The sequence below is a fragment of the Phocoena phocoena genome, chromosome 2 (genome assembly GCF_963924675.1).
Source record: "Phocoena phocoena chromosome 2, mPhoPho1.1, whole genome shotgun sequence".
Classification (NCBI taxonomy): domain Eukaryota; kingdom Metazoa; phylum Chordata; class Mammalia; order Artiodactyla; family Phocoenidae; genus Phocoena; species Phocoena phocoena.
Window position 1 is genome coordinate 57,178,923 of NC_089220.1, and position 18,537 is coordinate 57,197,459.

The following is an 18,537-nucleotide window of genomic DNA, read 5'->3' on the forward strand; positions in this document are numbered from 1 at the left end:
TAAAAAAATATATATGTTCTGAAGAACCTAAGGGTAGGACAGGAATAAAGACGCAGATGTAGAGAATAGACTTGAGGACACAGGGAGGGGCATGGGTAAGCTGGGACGAAGTGAGAGAGTGTCATGGACATATATACATTACCAAATGTAAAATAGATAGTTAGTGGGAAGCAGCCATACAGCACATGGAGATCAGCTTGGTGCTTTGTGACCACCTAGAGCAGTGGGATAAGGAGGGTGGGAGGGAGACGCAAGTGGGAGGGCATATGGGGATATATGTATACGTATAGCTGATTCACTTTGTTATACAGCAGAAACTAACACAACATTGTAAAGCAATTATACTCCAATACAGATGTTAATATATATAAATATATATATATATATATATATATATATATATATATATATATATATATATATAATTGACAAAAATCCTTTAAAAGCAATGAATGGAAAGATAGAAAATTGATTCCCATGTGATTATTTATTGACTGTGAAAATAATGTAGCATTTCAACAGTATAACTAAGGCAAGGAAGGGTAAGAGCATCTGACAGTGTTGATAAAAATGGCAATGGAAAAAAAAATTTTTTTTCACAAGGGTAGCCAGAAGAAATCTTGGAAAACAATATTGTTCTAGGAGACAGAATTGCCTCACTTTGAACTAATGAGACTGAACAGATCACAAGGGAACTATTAGATTTTCTTAAATATAGGGCTCTACATATAAGATTAATGAGAATCAAGAACAAATGTAAGCCTCAGGAAAAGATATGAACCTGTGGGGCAAAATGTAGCTATAATGGCCAGTAAATAGTACAAGCCAGATGAAAATCTCTATTCTGTAAACTTCAAAACAGTGTTCTTTCAAGTATAACACTATTCATTGTTTTCTTTGATTTTGCTTCTGAGGAAATGGTTTGCTCAACCAAAGTGAAACAAAATGTAAGCTGGTAGGCAGTGGAAATAACTTGTGCAAATTTTTTAACCCTATAAGTTTGCTTTCCTTTTCCACATCAACTTTCCAGAAGGGAAAGCAAGAATAAAGTATTTTTTATTTTAAATCTATCCATATTAATATATCATTTTTTTCCAAAGTGAAATCTAATCGCAATTTCTTAAACTGGATTGTTCAGCTTGCAATCATATATTAATAACATTATGTATGTTAAGGTATAATGTATAATATACATTATGTATTATATATGTTAATAATATTATGAATTATTATATTCTCTTTCCTATTAGAATCAATCTGGAAGATAGAATCATGTATAAAAACAGTTATTTTGACACTAAAGTTCTTAGGACTTAATTCTCCATACTTATTTTTTACATTTCTTAGAATTTCTTTTTTTAATTGAAGTATAGTTGACTTACAGAATTATATTAGTTTCAGGTGTACAACAGAGCGATTCAATATTTTTATACATAACACAGCATATGAAGTTATTACAATATTAATTTTTTTTCTTTATATTAGTTATAATCACATATATTTACCCGATAATTTTAGGTTCCGTTTGTCTTTATCATTGTGATTCCTAATAGTATCATGCATTCATGGACTCTCTAACACCTTATTTTCCTATTCTACTCTATAAATCTTATAGCTTTATACTCAATGATTGAATGGAATTAACCACTCTTTATGAGCAAAGCCTTCATTAATTCAGAAAACTATTTTTCAGAATTAATAGGTATTTGGATTTTTAAATACAGTGACTAAGTAGATTATTTTAATATACAATAATTTTCTTACATTACACTTTTGTCAAAAATACATATATATTTATGTAATGTAGGTTATTACATAATAATATAGAATATAATATATAATATTTTATATATCACTCTTATTTATATCATAAAGTATTACTATATAAACAGAAAAATTTAAATGATAGAAATTTGGTTAATCTCAATGACAGCAGCAATTTACAATCAGATAGTGGATTTTATATATGAAGTATCTATGCTCATGTGAGACATCTGTAATTTGTACAGTATTTCTATTTTTAGGAATCCCTGTCCCCTTCTAATGTTATTATATGGGAATCAGAAAACATTTATGGTCACTATGAATTCTGCAGTTATCATCCAAGGCCAATCAAATTTCATCTGCATCTCTACTTATTTATGCTCCTTCTTAGGCAAGACGATATGTTCCAGAGGGTACAAAATTGGGCAATGAAAAGTTATCACAAAGAGCTTGCAACTAACTATTAAAGTTTTACTTTAAATCAACTCAGGAGAAAGTGAAATAGATGAATTAAAGATCAAAAGAAAATGATATTACACAGCTTGGAGTTCATTTCATTAAAATTGTTTCATAAGATATCTACTCTGAAAGTTTCAATGACCCTGAGTTACATGTCAGATCACCTACTCCAAGCATGAGAGATTGAACTGAGCGTGAGGTTGGTTGTTTGGAGACTTTTCTTTTTCTGAAACTAAGATACTTCAGGCAAATCAATTCACTTTTGTCTAATATGAATTTCCACTTCTGCTATCCTTAATTTTATACATTGAAGAATTTGTTTAAAAAAAAAACTTTCAATCATGAAGGAAAACACGTTGCCAACATTTTTAAATCTTGCAATATTGTTTTTATCTTTAGAGTTCCCTTCCCACCCTTTTTCCATATCTCTGGCATTTTTGTGATGTTTGGCAATCATCCAAAAATTCCAGAGAATTCAGGTTTTATTGCACATATTGGATCCTCTAACAAGTCTTGAAGAACCCACATTTTTATTTCATATAGTGTAAGGATATATGCTTTATCCTCATCTCTAGAGTCATGTCTAAAGTGTGACTCTGGCACTGAGTCTAAAGTCTAGACAGGAAATGTGTTTTTCAAATGGGGTACTCTAGCTAAAAAGCTGTAAAGGAAGGAGATATCATTACACAAATTAATCAGTGTTGCTATCATTTGTCTTGAGAACGTAACATTTCTGCCATTTCTATATTCTATTTTCTATGCATGGTAGGTATATTTGGAATGAGAAGGAAGACTAAGAGAGATTTTAGTAAAGTTTGACTATGCTAGAGCTCAAAAATCATTGCGAATTCCTCACCTTCTGAATCATGTTTGGACCAGGATATCATCCAGCTCTTCTGTCATAGGTTAGCACCATGTGGCTAAACAAATCTATGAAGCTTCAGCCAGTCAAATATTATTTGTCATAATTTACCTTAATGAAGAGTATAGGGCTGCCCTGGTGGCGCAGTGGTTGAAAGTCCGCCTGCCGATGCAGGGGACACGAGTTCGTGCCCCAGTCCGGGAAGATCCCACATGCCGCGGAGCAGCTGGGCCCGTGAGCCACGGCCACTACGCCTGTGCGTCCACAGCCTGTACTCCGCAATGGGAGAGGCCACAACAGTGAGAGGCCCGCGTACAGCAAAAAAAAAAAAAAAAAAGAGTATGTATAATTTTCTTTAAAGAAGTGAACATGCTTCTTTAAAGAAAGAAGCATGGTATATATGGTATATATTTTATACCATAAAGGTGCTTTAGTCAAGTGGTTATATAAGTCCAGGTGACTTGACTGGCTTTTTCCTTTCCTGTGGAACTTCTGTCCCAGAGCAGAAAACTAGACTGTGAATGTGGGATGAAAAGCTATCATGAGGATTCCAGATACAAGTGATTACTTATTTTTCCTGCTAACTAGAAAATGTCTTCATCTATTTTTTTTTCTTTACAAAGGGAGTGGTATGCCAGTGTAGTAAAATATTATGAAATTGAATACACCCAATTAATGTTTTACCAGATCATGGAAGACCCCCTTCTTATTTCTAAGAATAATATTTTTGGCTTACTTAGAGCTTATAATTTGTTCAAGTGGACTTGCCAATAGTGTGTATGTGAATGTGTAAACACACACATATCTTTTCAGTTGTTGCCTAGCCCTTCTAATATTTGCAAATATCATCAGAGATCACAATAAAATGAAGTTTAGCAAACATTCACAGAAGTGGAAAAAGCCCTCGAGTTGTCATTTTTTGTCCTATTTACCAAGAAAACTGGAATTAAATCATCCATCTGTTTGGCTTCTTTAAAGATCTTATCTTATAGCTCTTCAGAGGAAAGATCTCTTTGGATACCTTTCATTTGTTTGAGAAGTGATACTTTCAAAATATTTCCTTTATGTTTTAAATATTTTTTTTGAAGTTAATTTAATTTTTCCTTTATGTACTCACATATATGTACCTTTGTAACAGATTCAACATTTTATGTACTTATTCAACTTATTAAACTAAAGTATACTATATTTAAGCATGAAATTCAAAGTACACTATATTTAAGCATGATATTACATCTTAATATTTGTTCTGTGCAAAGACATTAACGTATTTAATGTCAGTCTTTAATGTTGTTGTCCTTATGAACCTATTTCAAGATGTTACACTCAATTCTCTTTCTTCATTCTTCATTAAAGTACTATAAACTCCAAATGTGCAGTGATAATCCAAGGTAATGCCTATTTATTACACCATTGGCAATGAAACTGACATCTCTTCATATTGTTAACCTTATATTCATTGACATCTCTATTCTTCATTTGATCAGATACAACAGGCTATAAAATGGAGATCAGTTAGAAGGATATTTTCAGAGATAAAATAAAACTTCTATTACAAGCTTAAAAGGGAGCATAGGCAAAGATATGGCTAAGAGAAAGCGCATAGTGTTTTAGGACATAAGGGCATAGACTAATGACTAGCGATTGGGGGATACAGAGGCACATGCAGACAGTTTAGGTCAGTGAATCCTAAATAATCAAAAACCATAAAAGTCATTATAATTCATTTGAATTTAACTATACCAATAAAGAGGATTTTCCTTTTTTTCTCTGAGAAATAAAATCATACTCCAGCTGTATGATGGATGAGCTAGAGATATGACAGAGATGTTAACAGCAAGTTGTCTTAGGAAACCGTTACTTTTGCAAAATTTTACCTCTACTCTCTTAGGGTCTTCAGCTGCGTCTGAGAATTAAATTGACATAAAACAGATTAATAGGAAAAATGTATACAAATTTATTTAACATAAGTTTTTGGTGACACAGGATCCTTCACAAGGAAATGAAGTTCCAAAGAAGTGGCAAACGTATATGCCTTTACAAAGGTTGAATAAAGAGACGCAATTGTTGAAAAGTAACCAAAATATATGGGGTGGCTAAAGGAAGATAAGAGTTATTTTAACAAGATCTGCTTGTACAGAATTCTCTTGGCCTCTACGCCCTGTCTCTGATGATAAGAATGTTTCTTTCATCCTCTACAGGGAGGACATTTTTCACATGGGAGTTTTATCTCCTGCTTTCAGGAAGAAAAGGGGAGGTCAGAATGCTTTTCTAATACCTGCCGTTTTTCATATGCTTTTAGCTCAAAATAATCTTTATGCCAAAGGGACATATTTTGAGGTGGTATATTCTGCCACCCTGTACTTTAGTAGAACACTTTACAAAAGATAAATTAAGAAAAACTAGGGGTCTGGCTTAGGGCAGCAGCAATGCAAGTGAAAGGGAGAAGATATGTGAGACAGGTTGTAACTGTTGTTCTGATTACATGGGGTAAGAAATATTAGAGGTAGTAAATTATTACAAAGATTCTAAGGTAAAAAAGGAGATTGGTTGCTGTCCTACTAGTTAGGATTTAGAAGGCAGAACGAGTAAACGACTACCTGTAAAATATCTTGCTGGGTTGTGATTGGGATTTCATTGATTTTATAAATGAACTTGGGTATAATAGACTGGGAAATGTTTTAAACTCACATATCTGATAGAGAATTTGCATCCAAAATATATAATGAACTCCTTAAAACTCAACAATAAGAAAACAAAACACCAGGGTATGGAGAAAAAGGAACCCTTCTACACTTTTGGTGGAAATGTGAATTGGTACAGCTGCTATGGAAAATAGTATGGAGGTTCCTTTAAAAACTAAAAATGGAGCTACAATATGACCCAGCAATCCCACTCCTGGCATGTAAATAGAAAAGATTAAAACCTTAATTCCAAAAGATGCATGCACCCCAATGGTTATAGCAGCACTATTTACAATATCCAAAACATGGAAACAACCTAAGTGTCCATCGACAGATGAATGGATAAAGAGGATGTTGGACATATATACAATAGAATATTACTCAGCCATAAAAAAGAATGAAATATTCCCATCTTCAGCAACATGGATAGACCTAGAGAATATCATACTAAATTAAGTCAGAGAAAGACAAATATTATATGCCATCACTTACATATACATATATATGTGTGTGTGTGTGTGTGTGTGTGTGTATATATATATATAACTGAATCACTTTGCTGTACACCTGAAACACAATATTGTAAATCAACTACACTTTAATTAATAAAAAGCAAAAATCCAATTAAAAGTGGGCAGAATATCCAAACAAATAACCTCAACAAATAAGATAAGCAGGTGGCAAATAAACATATGAAAAGATACTCAATTTGTCATTGACATTACAAAATGAAACAACTGAGATATGACTACACATCTATTACAATGGCTGAATTTCAAAAATTTGATAATACCAATTGCTAACAAGGATGCAGAGCTACAGAAACTCATTCATTGTTGGTGGAGATGCAGAATGATACAGCCACTTTAGATATAGTTTAGCAGTTTATTACAAAGCTAAATATAGTCTTATAATGTCATCCAGTGATTGTGCTCATAGGCATTTATTTAACTGGTTTGAAAAATCTATGTCCACCGAAAAACATGTACATAAATATTTAGAGCACATTTATTCATAATTGCCAAAAATTTGAGGCAAACACTTTTTAAGAGGTGGATCCTTACATGAACGTGGCATAATCCATACAATAGGAAACTATTCAGTGAAAAAGGAATGAGTTATCAATCCATAAAAATACACAGATGATTCTTTTTTAAAATTAATTTTTATTAGAGTGCAGTTGCTTTACAATGTTGTATTAGTTTCTACTGTACAGCAAAGTGGATCAGCTATACATATACATATATCCCCTCTTTTTTGGATTTCATTCCCATTTAGTTCATCACAGAGCACTGAGTAGAGTTCCCTGTGCTATACAGGAGGTTCACATTAATTATCTATTTTATACACAGTATCAATAGTGTATATATGTCAATCCCAATCTTCCAATTCATTCCACCCTCCTTTCCCCTTTGGTATCCATACATTTGTTCTCTACATCTGTGTCTCTATTTCTGCCTTGCAAACCAGTTCATCTGTACCATTTTTCTAGATTCCACATATATGTGTTAATATACGATATTTGTTTTTCTCTTTCTGACTTCCTTCACTCTGTATGACAGTCTCTAGGTCCATGCACGTCTCTACAAATTACCCAGTTTCTTAAATGCTTGTTGCTAAGTGAAATTAGTTTGAAAAGGCTACATACTGTAGCACTCCATTTAGCTGACATTCTGGAAAACACAAAACTGTAGAAATGGTAAGTGATTGCTAGGGCTTTGGGAAGAGGGAGGTTTGAATAGGTGAAGTACAGAGAATATTTCAGAGCAGTGAAACCATTTATGATACTATAATCATGAATACTGACACTATGCCATTGTCAAAACACACAGAACCTTACAAAACAAAGAATAAAACCATATATATGAAAATATTTTTTAAATCATTTAGGAAAGCACAGAGAAGCAGGGAATTCCAAGACAGAATACAGAATATTACAAAAACAGCTAACCATATTACAAATGAATGAAATAATTTCACTGAAGGGGTAGGGGAAAAATGTATTGACCCATGTACTTTTAGAAATAAGTAGTAATAGTAAGACCAAAGTTGAAAGGAACTGTACATAAACACTCTAACTGATAAAGTTGTGCCCCATGGGAGAAAAATTACCAATTCTGAAACCACTGTACATGTATCCTGGAATTTTAAATTTAAGTAAATAAATGGCAGATGATTGAAACCAGTTTGCTCACTGTAGAAGTGCAAGGATACAGACAAGGAAGAGGAGACGGCTAGAACCATCGATGTGGTAATGAGCTAAAGTCAGTTGAAGTTCCATATGAATTCATGTTTAGCTTAACATAGATACAGATGGTTACATATAGAAGTACTTATAGATATGTGTATATACAAAAGTTAGTATACACACATATATATACTCGCCCTGGGAGGGCGGAAACCCTGAGAGGGCCTAAAACCAATAACATACTAGTAGTCTTAATACCATTCTCCAAGAAAAGAAACCAGGGCTTCTTGGAGAAATAACTGGTGTTAGGACTGGGGCAGGAAATGTACAAGATAAGCCTGTAGTATCTTTCAGTATCTGAAAGTGCTAAACACACACAAATATGATGGGTACAGAAGATACAGCAGACATCTCCCAATGGTCAATGATTTCAAAAAATGAAAAAAAATTTAAAGTACCTAATATATATAATAAGTATATATGAGTCACACTAAATAACTAAATAAAATTAATGTGGAGAATAAACAGAAATCCTGTGCAGAGAAATTCCAAATATTTTATGTAGATACTCTGAACTCAAAAAGCTGAAGCATAATTTCCCACTCCTTATGTGTGGATTGTGCATAGTAAGTTCCAGTGAAAGTGTATATTATGGGAAAGGGGGAAAAGATAAGTCACAATAAGTACATATCATGATTTGGTGCAATGAGAAAGGCACTTTATCTCTGTGGGATTCTCCCCCCAAATCTATAACCCAATATATATAATCATGAGAAAAGGATAAGGAAAATCCCAAATGAGGAATATTCTACAAAATACCTGACTAGTGCTTCTCAAAATAGTCAAAGTCATTAAAAATAAGAAAAAGCCTAAGAAACTGTCATAACAACTAGGATCCTAAGGTGACAGGAAAGACTAAATGTGGTGGGATAGGAACCTGGAACAGGAGACATTTGGTAAAAGGTAAGGGAATTTTAATGAAATGTGGACTTTACTTAATCTGTATTGGTGAATTTGTTGTGACAAATTCTCCTTACTAATGCAAGATGTTAACAAGAGAGGAAGTTGGTTGTGGAGCATATGAAAACTATACTACACTTGCAACTTTTCTGCACATCTAAAACTATTCTAAAACAAAATGTTCATTAAATGAAGAAAATGTTATACTAAGTTTATCCCCTCCGAATGAAGAATAAAATCAAAAGTTCCATGCTAATGTGAGAATGTATCCAAAACCCAAAGATCTTCACATTGAAACAGGATTCACTCTCCAAATGGTTGAATGAAATCTGGTGCCAGATGTTTAAAAATTATGCCACAACTAAAGATCCCACATGCCACAATGAAGATCCTGCATATTGCAACTAAAAGATCTGCATGCTGCAACTAAGACCCAGTGCAGCCAAATAAATATATATTTTTTTAAAAGTATGTGAGGCTTCCCTGGTGGCGCAGTGGTTGAGAGTCTGCCTGCCGATGCAGGGGACACGGGTTCGTGCCCCGGTCTGGGAAGATCCCACATGCCGCGGAGCGGCTAGGTCCGTGAGCCATGGCCGCTGAGCCTGCACATCCGGAGCCTGTGCTGCGCAACGGGAGAGGCCACAACAGTGAGAGGCCCGCGTACCGCAAAAAAAAAAAAAGTATGTGAGACAGCAAGGTCAACTTTCTCTACTAACTTATATATGTAGCTTCAACTAAGTCCTCTTCTTCCCCAGTATATTTGTTCTCAGTCAACCCAGCAGCCTGTTTTCAAACTTCTTCAAAGTAGACCTCTTGATATAGAGTCTGAATAAAGTAAATGAGTTATAACAACTAATTGTTAGTATATCATAGCCAATATAAGATCTGAACAAAACTATCCATGCTAAATATAATCAAAATATCAAGAGACACAATGAACTTCCATATTAGGATACATGGGGGTTAGATATCCTAAAATTTTTTTTAGCTGAAACACAGATAAACTTGCTACATAAAATAAAGTCATTGTAAATGATTGGATAAGACCCCAAAACTGTAATAGAATTTCTCTAAGGCTGGGAATACAAGAACAGAGGATAAAAGCCAACAATGCCTCTGACAAAATATCCTGAGGATATCCAGAAATCTGGAAGGTCTAAATATTCTGTGCCCCACGTATAGTACAAAGTCATAATGGAAAACACTCCATATAAAGGTGGGATATGGAAAAATTTACCCAACAATTCCAGACTGAAGAGAAAATTTTCTTTCTCATTCTTAGTTTTGTGGAAGGAGAAGAAAAATGCCTCCTTTGAGACTAGAAACATAGTATGTTGACAGAGTTTGGGAAACAAAAATCAGATTATCTGTGTAGTCTGAATCCTTTAAAATAATTCCATTTTAAAAAGAAAGAATTTAAAGTATAAACATCTGGTTAGATGATTGGCAAAGGCACAACACAAATTCTCCATGGAATAAGGCCCTCTACAACATGACTGTGGAGTCAGGGAGTACTCATGAATGGAACTGTAACACAATAGGACACACACTTAAAAGAAAATATAAAACCTAACAAGTGCCAGTCAAGAAAAGTAAGAAATAGCAGATAATTCAAATAAATGAACCAATCTCCCACCTAATTCACCTAATAAAATGATCAGGTAGAAAATGTTAAAATAAGTATGGCTTAAGGAAATAGAAAAGAGAATGCAACATCCAAGCAAAAACCAATGATCAGGACTTTTTAAAATAAAAACTATAGAAACAAAAATTAAAATTCTAAGGAAATATTAATAGACTAGACACAACTCAAGATAAAAATATAACATATTTCAGAATTCTTGAATGAGATCATGGAGTGGAGAGTGGAGCAGGGAGAAAATATGCTGAGAGAAATGGCTGAGAATTATTCAGAGTAGGTTCAATGGAAAAGATTCTTCATTTCTAGAAAGCTAAGAAATCCAAACAGAAAATAAAAATAAACTCAGACCATTTGCAGCCTTGCTGCAAAACAACACATATAGAAGAGTCTTAAAGTAGATATAGGGTGAATAAAAGGATAGACTACTTCAAAAGAACTACATTGACAGTTACAGCCATCTCAACAGCAACAGCAGAAACCAGAGGCAATTTCTTCAATGTCGTATGAGAAAATGTCAAACTAGAATCCTTATGCCAAGTAAATTATTTTAGAAGAATGATTGTGAAATAAAAACAATTATATATATATATATATATATATATATATATATATATATATATATATATATATATAAACAACAAAAGGATTACTATCAAGAAGCTCTCACTAATAAAGTTTCCTAAGAATATACTTCAAAAATAAATTTCTGGGAAGCAAAAAGGATGAATAAATTTTTTAAAAAATTTTGTAAACATGAAGTTAAACATAAGCACACTTTTACTGTATATATCAATAATAATATTTGATCTATAGAATAAAAAAGAGATAAAATTAAAAGGTGAATAATAATAATAGGGGTGATCAGAATTACAGCATAGTGTATTTCAAATTAATGCAAAAATATTACCTAACTTTAAATGTTTAAGTAGACATGTTAAAAGTTAATGGAAAAGTATAGAAATAAAACACATATCTTTCAAACCCCTAAAAGAGAAAAATGAGAACTGGGTAAATAACAACAATAAAAACCTAATTTAAAAGATACAGGAAAAAAAAGCCAAAATATGATAACCCCCAAATCATACAATAGAAATAAATCCATATATTTTAGTAATTCAAATGAATATAAACATACTATTTTTTCAGTTGAATGCATAAATTATTTTAAAAAGTACTAACCAAGAAAAGCAAGTATAATCCTAATAAAATCACACTCCTATCACTTCTCTTCAAAGTATACAATTCTATCCAGCAGAGTTTGACAAGTTAAACAAACAAAAAAAAGGTAAAAATTAGAATGAAAAAACAAAATTGTTATTATGAGCAGATGCTAAAATTGTCTATTTGGAAAACTACAAATAATCTATAAATTTTTTTGGAATCAAGAGATATGACTATTGTTACTATCTGTAAGATAAGATCTGTAAACAAAATATACTATTTATACTAGTGATAGAAAATGCAGTTTATAGAATTTATAATATTATTATATGTCATAATTTAAAATAACAACAAAGAACATAAGGTACTTCCATGAGAAAAAATTTGCAAAAGTAAAAAGAAAATTATTAAAATTTTAATTCAAAGATATTGAGGTACAAAATAATTATATTTTTATAGATATTGTACTAATTTATAAAGTCAATATTTCTCAATTTATATGAAGAGTCATTGTAATTCCAACCAACAGTCCAACAAAATTGTCATTGACTTGACAAGCTAAACTAAAATTACATGGAAGCCCCAAAGTCAAAGAATATTCAATACATTTTAGACAAAAAAAAAAAAAAAAAATTTGACCTAGAAGAAATAAAGACCTTACCAAAAGAACACATTATGACATCATGCTGAGATTTGGATCTAGGTTGCAGAGTAAGAGGACTCAGAGATCACCTCCTCCAATGAAAACATCAAAAATACATCTACATGGGAACAATTCTCACTGGAAACTGGAAGACAGACTCCTGTACAACCAAGGCTGCAAGAAAGGTACACACGTACTTGGGGAGGAAGGGAAGAAAATCAGGTTGGGACATGTGCCCCTGGGAGGGGACTCAAAGGAAAAGTGAGATTACACAAGAGGACCTCAGCCTTGGGGGTGAGCAGTTTAAGCCACAGGTTGGAGGTCCCCATCCTGGGATCCTGTGAAGAGGAAGCAAGCCTCCTTGGCTGGTTGGAGGACTTCTGGGACTAATAGAAGGACTGTGGGAAGCTTGAACTCCACTCAGAGGAGTGTGTCTGTGCAGGACTGCCCCCAAGGAAGAGCTGAGAGAGGTCTGTTGGGTTTCTTGCAACTGTCTCATTAAACACCCCAGCACAATCCTAACAAATGGTCCAACCCTGCTCACTCTCTGTCACAGTGCAGCACTGGATGTGGGGTGGGCATGACCAAGGAAAAGACTGGAGTGTGAGATACAGAGGTGACCAGGTCCCTGGGGGAGGTGTGCTGGTGGCAGCCATTGTTGGCACCTAGTCAAGCAGCTTCTAAAAAACAGCCTAGAACTCTGATGGTGGCAGCTTCACCACAGCTCACCCCCAACACTTGCCGAGAAGCCACGAATGTCTCATCTGCCCTGCAGAGATTTTCCACAACAGGGTGGGGGCAGCAGAGGCCACTGACAACAATTGACCATGAGGAACAAAGGAAACTTGTACCTGAGGCTGTGTCTGAACAGAGCCACAGGTGCTGGCACAGGTAGTTCATTGAAACTCTACAACCAAAATGAGCAGAGAGCCCACACAAGCCCCACTTCCTTCCTTACTCCCCTGAAATGGGACAAGTGTTCCATGCAGGGAGAGAAAAAAATGCACACTTAAAGGGAACAGAGTCAACTCAGCCCTGAACCTCAGGGCTTCTCCTCCATCAACTTGGGATTAGACCCTAGGTCTGACCCTAGGTCTGACCATTGAAGGTCACTGAGCAGAGGGGAAGGCCCGCATCACACCAGGTGCCAGCTCTAGTCCCTATATCTCTGGCACCACCCCCTTTTAAGGTGATAGTTATCAGCACACCCTGAGGAAAGATGTGACCTGTATCCATATCAAATCTATCTCTCCCATCAAAAGCACTGGGCACACAAAGTTTGTATAGGGATGTTCCCACATAATAACACCCCTTCAATACCACAATAGGTAAATGTTTCACCTAAATTCATAGAGGCAGAGAAAGTTAAGCAAAATGAAAAGGCAGAGGAACTACTCTCAATTGAAGAGCAAGAGAAAACTCCTGAAAAAATAAATAGCAAAGTATAAATTAGGAATTTACCAGAATTCAAAGCACTGACAATAAAAGTACTAACTTAATTAGGGAAAAGAATTGATATACATAATAAACACTTCAATAAGAAACTAGAAAAGACTAAAAAGACCCAATTAGAAATGAAGAATTAAATAGCTAAAATAAAAAACACACTAGAAGGACTAAGATGAATAACAGACTAAGTGACACAGAAGAATACATAAGTGATATAAGTGATCCAAAAGATAGAATAATGGAAATCACCCAATCATAACAGCAAAAAGAAAAGCAAGTTTTAAAAATGAAAACAATTTAAGAGGTCTCTGGAATAACATTAAGCATATGAACATTCACATTATAGGGGTCCCAGAATGAGAAGCAAGAGAGAAGGGGATCAAAAAAGTATTTGAGCAAATTATGGCTGAAAAATTTCCAAACCTGAAGGAAGAAACAGATATCTCAGTACAGGAAGGACAGAGGGTCCCAAACAAGATGAACCCAGAGAAATCCACACAAAGACATTTCATAATTAAAATGGCAAATGGTAAAATAAGGAGAAAATTCTAAAGAGAGCAAGAGAAATAGTAATACTCATATACAAGGGAAGCCCCATAAGGCAATCATCTGATTTCTCTACAGAAACTTTGCATTCTAGATGAGAGTAGCACGGTATATTCAAAGTGCTGAGAGAGAAAAACCTGCAACCTAGGATACTCTATCCAGTGGGATTATCAACTGAATAGAAGGAGACACATAGAAATTCTCAACAAACAAAAATTTTTTTAAAGTTCATCAATATTAAACCTACCTTAAAAGAAATGTTAAAGGGTCTTCTCTAAGTGGAAAAGAAGTAAGAGTCTATAGAAAAGGGACAATCCCAATAGGAAAGTCCAATATATACTTATTTAAGTATCAACCACTTAAATAAGCCAGTGCGTAGACTAAAGACAAAAATTGTAAAAGCAACTATAACTATAATAAACAGTTAAGTGATAAGCATGAAGATGTAAAATTTGACATTAAAAACACAGAACGTAGAAGAGGGGAGTAAAAAAAGTGTAGATCTTTTGAATCTGTTTGAAATTAAATGATTACCAGTTTAAAACAAGTAGACAAAGTTATGGGTCAATATATATGAACCCCATGGTAACCACAAATCAAAAACCTATAATATATACACAAAAACTAAAAAGAAAGGAACCCAAGCATACTACTAAAGAAATCATCAAACCACAAGGGAAGAAACAAAAAGAAGAAATATAAACAGAGAAGAACTACAAAAACAACTAAAAACAAGTAATTAAATGGCTATAAGTACATACTTATCAATAATTATTTTAAATGTCAAGGGACTAAATGCTCTGATCAAAAGACATAGGGTGGCTGATTGGATTTTTAAAATAAAAAGATGCTTCTATACGCTGTCTACAGGAAACTCACTTCAGAGATAAAGACATACATAGACTGAAAGTGGGGGGATTGAAAAATATATTTCCTGCAAATGGAAAAGACAAGACAAGAAAGTGGGGGTGGCAATACTCCTATCAGACAAAATAAACTTTAAAACAAGGTTAAAACAAAAGACAAAGAAGGGTATTATATAATGATAAAAGGATCAATACAAGAGGATACTACACCCATAAGCATATATGCACCTATTACAACAGCACCTATATATATAAAGAAAATACTAACAGACGTAAAATTGGAAATTGATAATAATACCATAATAGTAGGGGACTTTAACACCCCACTTACATCAATGGACTGATCATCCAGACAGAAAAGCAATAAGGCAACAGTGATCTTAAATGCTGTAACAGACCAGTTGGACTTAATAGATATCTATAAGATGTCCAACCAAACTAGCAGAATACACATTTTTTTTCAAGTGCACATAGAACATTCTCCAGGATAGATCACATGTTAGGCCACAAAATAAGTCTCATTAGTTTAAGAGGATAGAAATTATATCAAAGCAGTTTTTCTGACCACAGGGTATGAAACTAGAAATCAGTTACAGAAAAAAAATAGGAAAAGAACAAACACCTAGAGACTAAGCAAAATGCCACTAAAAACCAATGGGTCAATAAAGAAATCAAAGAGGACATAAGCTAATACCTGTGACAAATGAAAACGTAAACAACTGTTCAAAATATATGTGATGTACCAAAAGGAGTTCTAAGAGGGAAGTTTTTAGTGATAGAGGCCTTCCTCAAGAAACAATAAATATCTCAAATAAACAACCTAAACTGCCACCTAAAACAATTAGAAAAAGAAGAACAAAGTGCAAAGTCAGCACAAGGATAGACCTAGTAAAAATCAGAGGAAATAAATAAAATAAAGAAAAAAAACACAACAAAGGTCAATGAAACTAAGAGCTGGTGTTTTTAAAATATAAACAAAATTGACAAAACGTTAGCCAGGTTCACATTGAAGAAAAGAGAGAAGACCCAAATAAACAAAATAAATGAAAGAGGAGAAATAAAAACTGATACCACAGAAATACAAAAAGAATACCATTACAGCTTATATGCCCACAAATTGGACAACTTAGAATAAATGGACAAATTTCCAGAAACATACAAACTACCAAGACTGAATCAAGAAAAAATAAACAATTTGAGAATACCAATCACAAATATATTTTAAATACATTTGAAATTTTAAAAACTCCAGCAAACACAAGTCCAGCACTAGATGGCTTCACAGGAGGATTCTGTCAAACAGATGAAGAACTAACAACTATTCTTTTCAAAATATTCCAAAAAATTAAGGAGGACAAAACACTCCCAAATTAATTCTACAGGGCTCATATTACCCTGATACCAAAACAAAACAAAGACACTAAGAAAAAGAAAATTACAGGCCAATATCTTTGACAAATACAGATACAAAACAATCAAAAATCATCAAAATATTAAAAAACCAAATCCAACAGTATATAAAAAAGATTATACACACATGATCAAGTTGGATTTATTTCAGGGAGGTAAGGATGGTTCAATATTTGCAAATCAGAAGTAGCCCCATCCACCAGAGCGCAGACAGAAGAAGCAAGAACTACAATCCTGCAGCCTGTGGAACAAAAACCACATTCACAGAAAGACAGACAAGATGAAAAGGCAGAGGGCTATGTACGAGATGAAGGAACAAGATAAAACCCCAGGAAAACAACTAAATGAAGTGGAGATAGGAAAACTTCCAGAAAAAGAATTCCGAAAAATGACAATGAAGACGATCCAGGACCTCAGAAAAAGAATGGAGGCAAAGATCGAGAAGATGCAAGAAACGTTTATCAAAGACCTAGAAGAATTAAAGAAGAAACACCTAGAAGAATTAAAGAACAAACAAACAGAAATGAATGATAAAATAACTGAAATGAAAAATACAGTAGAAGGAATCAATAGCAGAATAACTGAGGCAGAAGAACGGATAGGTGACCTGGAAGACAGAATGGTGGAAACCACTGCCATGGAACAGAATAAAGAAAAAAGAAAGAAAAGAAATGACGACAGCCTAAGAGACCTCTGGGACAACATTAAACGCAAAAACCTTTGCATTATAGGGGTCCCAGAAGGAGAAGAGACAGAGAAAGGACCCAAGAAAATATTTGAAGAGATTATAGTGGAAAATTTCCCTAACATAGGAAAGGAAATAGCCACCCAAGTCCAGGAAGCACAGAGAGTTCCAAGCAGGATAAACCCAAGGAAAAACATGTTGAGACAAATACTAATCAAATTGACAAAAATTAAAGACAAAGAAAAATTATTGAAAGCAGCAAGGGAAAAAAGACAAATAACATACAAGGGAACTCCCATAAGGTTAAGAGCTGATTTCTCAGCAGAAACTCTACAAGCCAGAAGGGAGTGGCACAGTATAGTTAAAGTGATGAAAGGGAAGAAACTACAAACAAGATTACTCTACCTGGCAAAGATCTCATTCAGATTACACAGAAGAATCAAAAGCTTTACAGACAAGCAAAAGCTAAGAGAATTCAGCACCACCAAACCAGCTCTACAACAAATGCTAAAGGTACTTCTCTAAGTGGGAATCACAAGAGAAGAAAAGGACGTACCAAAACAAACCCATAACAAGAAGAAAATGGTAATAGGAACACACATATCAGTAATTACCTTGAACTTGAATGGATTAAATGCTCCAACCAAAAGACACAGGTTCGCTGAATGGAAACAAAAACAAGACCCATATATATTCTGTCTACAAGAGACCAAATTCAGACCTAGGGACACATAGACACTGAAAGTGAGGGGATGGAAAAAGATATTCCATGCAAATGGAAATCAAAAGAAAGCTGGAATAGCAACACTCATATCAGATAAAAAGACTTTAAAATAAAGAATGTTACAAGAGACAAGGAAGGACACTACATAATGATTAAGGATTCAATCCAAGAAGAAGATATAACAATTATAAATATATATGCACCCAATATAGGAGCACCTCAATACATAAGGCAACTGCTAACAGCTATAAAAGAGGAAATCAACAGTTACCCAATAATAGTGGGAGTCTTTAACACCTCACTTACACCAATGGAGAGATCATCCAAACAGAAAAAAAAAAAAAAAAAGGAAACACAAGCTTTAAATGACACAATAGACCACATAGATTTAATTGATATTTATAGGACATTCCATCCAAAATCAGCAGATTACACTTTCTTCTCAAGTGCACATGGAATATTCTCCTGGATAGATCACATCTTGGGTCACAAAT